Below are 4,179 nucleotides of genomic sequence, written 5' to 3'. Positions count from 1 at the left end.
ATCAAGATATAAAGTTCACTATTCATTCAGATGCTCACGAGATAGCTTTCCTCGACATTAAAATTTGCTGTGAGGATAACGAACTATTCACCACACTTTACAGGAAACCTGCTGAACGCAACTCCCTCTTAAGGTACAAGAGCTACCACCCACGCGGCCTGAGAGATAACCTTCCGGTTGGACAGTTTCTACGGATCCGCAGAAACTGCACGAAGAGGGCAGACTACATGGCTGAATCTGAAGATCTAAGTATCCGACTGATATCGAGAGGATACCCTAAAAGACTGGTCAAAAGAGCTCAGAAGAGGGCTTGGTTCAATCCAAGGGAAACCCTATTGATGGTAGTGGACAAGGATGACACCATGTCGCAAAGAATGATCTGTGTCACAACATTTTCCACCCGGAGTAACGCAGTAAAAAAAATAATAAACAAACATTGGAATCTAGTGTCAGACGATATTGACCAACCCAATCCACCCATGCACTCCTTTAAAAAGGCTATGAGTGTTAAGGATCATGTGGTACACTCTTTTCTGGAGAACTCAGTAGAACCAACAATCCAATCACTCTGGAACTTACAACCTGTAAAAGGACATTACAAATGCGGATACTGAAAAGCATGCCTGACTACGATACAAACACAGACTTTCATCTACAAACATCACACAATCATGCTACATTCCTTTACCAACTGTAACTCCACCAACGTGATCTATGGAATAATCTGCCAATGCGGTTTCCTTTATGTTGGCCAGACACAACAGAAAATCAAGGCCAGGATATTACAACATCAGAGTAGGATCCGATGCTCTGTTGTGGGAGCGCCACTAGTTGAACATTTCAAACAGATGGGACATAGCCCCGATCAAATGCAATGGTTGGCGATTGAAAAAGCTGAACTGGGTCCAAGAGGGGGAAACATGGCCTCAATCCTTACTATAAGAGAATCAAAATGGATGATGCATTTGGATACCATTATCAGTGGCCTGAATGAACTAGACCCCAGTAATGCCCAATTGGCTTGTCTTAGTACCTGAATAAGTCCATACGAACTGCACCATTCCAACCTCTCCAACTTAGGTTGGGAAGTTCTGTGTATCTATATACGATGCAATACTGCTTGCATAAAAGGAAATATGCGCTTTTATGTAAGCTAACTCAGACACCACTGCTTGTGTTTTGATTATATTACTTGCACACGTTCAATACCTGTTGTATATCCATGACATCCAATTCTATGACAGTACTCCACCGCTGAGTTTTCTTGTTATGATGTCATTTGCCTAGAATCAACATAAAGTATCTATGTTATGACGGGACTTGCATCATTGGAATAATGTATCTGTCGGTTTGTGATGTTCCAGACCCTCACCCACACCCATTGGATCATATTTGCCCTCCTAACCAAATCACCATAACTCTTTTAACTGTACAGATGTCCTGAGTTCGAATGTGTGTATTTGTCAAATTGCCAAAACCTTTCCCAGCAACATGACGTGCTTCACCCCTAATTTACTTGTTGTATTTTAGCATGGTCAGAATGAATTCACTCCTCTCTTTAACTATACCCAATACCCTGGAGTCTTTCTTCTACTGCGTCGATAGATTCTAGAAACGACAGGCATTTAGCTGCTGCCACACGCAGGACGTCACGCGGCGAACAGCGCCTTCCTGCACAGCATAAATTAAGGGCTCAGGCATTCTGAAGAGGAATGCCGGACTGACTAAGGATAAGAGCTGTTTCAGCGCTGTATGCCATGGGATGTAGTTGGTATGCCTAAACTTGGGGCTACCACTGGAGGTTACGCCATTGTCCTTCCCATGTACGGGGTCTCGGGACTTTTTCAACTGTACGTATGACCTTTTTGTGGGCCACCTATAACGAGCGTATTAATTCGATTAGGCTCATCTATAGAACAGTACATTGCTAGCTAAATCCGGGCATGGTTTAAGTTTGCTAGGAATGCTACAAGATTTCAACGCTATTCACTTTTCGTAGAACACTATCTTGGCTGGAACCATCTTCAAAGTCGAACCGGCGGCTTCCGTGTCTGCTATTCGTAACCCTGTAAACACGATTGACAGTCATTTGAAGTATATTCATCCCGCGGCCGACTTTTGCATGCTTCACACGGCGCGTTTCACTTGGATTTGGCCTCTGTAAACGAGCACTGACTTAATTTGAAACTGGCCCCTCCTTTCTGATAATCAACTAAAGCAGTTTAGGAATGACACCAGCTTTTCTTCGAATGCACTTGTCACGTATTCACAGCCTTTGGAGACAAGCACTTACTTCTCACGATCAGCAAGAGCTCTTTTTTGACTCCTCTCTCCTGAAAGCGAGTCCGCCGGTCTTTCACCAGGTCTTTTTACATACAGCATGCAATTTGCCCTTTAGGCTTGTATAATCACTATACTGTTTTTAGATGCATGATTTGGATCCTTGCACTGACTGTCCCCCGTCTTTCCGCCCTTTATTCATATCTAGATTCATTTAAAGAAATTACTTGTGATTACCCTCACCACATTACCGATGGCTTGACCACAGTTATCCAAGCAGCATTTACACTGCGTTGAAGGATCTGTTGGAATTCATGTTCCTCTTTAAGTAAGTTTACCTCAGTCTGTTTAGAGCATCTATTTTAGTGATTAGGGAGTCTCATTTAGACCCTGTTTTCACCGACACCTTAAATTCACAGGTGTCCATCACTCTCACCCACGCCATTTGGAGCCTTGGAGCCCCATCGTCCTTGACGATACGTCTGTACCTACTAGGTTTTCTATCCGAATATGGTAAATATAGCGATCTATCCCTACTTCTGTTCTCGTCCTTGAAATTCTCTTTTTTAGGACCTGACAAATTCCTTATTTTATCTTTAGGTGCCCCTCTCTCCACACCTTCACTTTTGTCCTGAGGAAGACCCCGTCAGTAAGGACCAAAACCAACCTACATGGTTTAAGGGGTCGAAACGTCGACATATCATAGATGCCAGTACCATCAATAGTGCACTGTGCACTGTGTTTTTTCTATTGTACATGGCTTTGTAAATGAATGTAAACTATTTGAAAAATTCCATTGTGATTATGTGGCATTGAGTAACATGCCTAACAATTTGATTGTGATGTTTCTGAATATTATGTCACTCGCCTCACTACCTCACTCAAGTCACCCTCCTCCCCTCCCCTCACCCAGTTGGGCACTCCAACCATTTTTTATTCTAACTTTGTTTATAAATTGTTGCCTTAAATCAAAAGCTATCATGTGCTGTGTGTGATTAAACAACAGTTTAGCACAAATTAATTTTTCTCTGTTATTGTTTTTTCATACTGTTTTTCCGATACTGTATTTAAATATAACTGTGCTGGGACCACTTCTTTATACACTGCCTTACACCCAGGTCCCAGTGATTTTGGGTATACCCTTCTCTATAACGATTATTTTTATATCATGCACTAGGCCACAAAATATCCACCTAGCCACCTTACTGTGTTTTTCCTACAGTTGGACGAACAAGCTGATAAGACACAGATATCCATGTAAATTTTGGGGAAGATTAAAAAAAATTCTGGATCCAAGTTAAAGCAGAAATGGCTTCAAAAATGCTTGTTCAAGCTTTCTTTTGGTAGTATTTGGCTACCAGACCGCATGCAACTTGAGATTTTGAGCTGTTTCCGTGGACTGCTACTTCTGAAGTTTGTAATTCAGTAGTCTTTGGTACCAGAAAGGCTTAAGTAAATGAAAATGAGTGAGAATTTCCAAGTTGTCCTGAACAGGGAGGCCCAAAATATGTCTTGGCTTATTGCTTATGATGGTCTGAAATTGGCACTGCCTAAGTTATGTGCCTAGATGGATAAGGAGGACTGGATGCTTCCTACACACACATCTATCCCCCAGCCTTGTAGATAAAGAAATGCACGGAGGACGGGGAGCAATAACATGTGGTTTAATATATTGTAAGTTGAAGACAATATGGGATGTTCATCAGACTCACAGCTTCTCCACTTCTTTGAAATGTGTTGTCCTGGGCAAATTGCATAGAATCACTTATTGAGAGATCTATTTAGGAAAATTCACAAAGGGTGAGAAGTGGGAGGAGAGGGTGCAGGGAAACAGCCAATATGACACAATGACTGGTTTGCAATAATCTGGCTGAAGTGATGGTCAGAAGGTTATTGTGC

At 42.0% G+C, this 4,179-nt stretch overlaps 1 long non-coding RNA gene across 1 annotated transcript; it reads left to right on the top strand.

Annotated features, from left to right (window-relative positions):
• Nucleotides 1–1,715: 1,715 nt before the first annotated feature.
• Nucleotides 1,716–3,198, top strand: LOC146868209 (uncharacterized). Its single transcript, XR_014966189.1, has 4 exons — nucleotides 1,716–1,850; nucleotides 2,489–2,608; nucleotides 2,700–2,793; nucleotides 2,881–3,198. It is a non-coding gene; the product is annotated as an uncharacterized LOC146868209 (long non-coding RNA).
• Nucleotides 3,199–4,179: the final 981 nt, after the last annotated feature.

This window comes from Triturus cristatus, chromosome 1_2 (genome assembly GCF_964204655.1).
Source record: "Triturus cristatus chromosome 1_2, aTriCri1.1, whole genome shotgun sequence".
NCBI lineage: Eukaryota > Metazoa > Chordata > Amphibia > Caudata > Salamandridae > Triturus > Triturus cristatus.
This window is presented reverse-complemented; position numbering and strand designations above follow the sequence as displayed.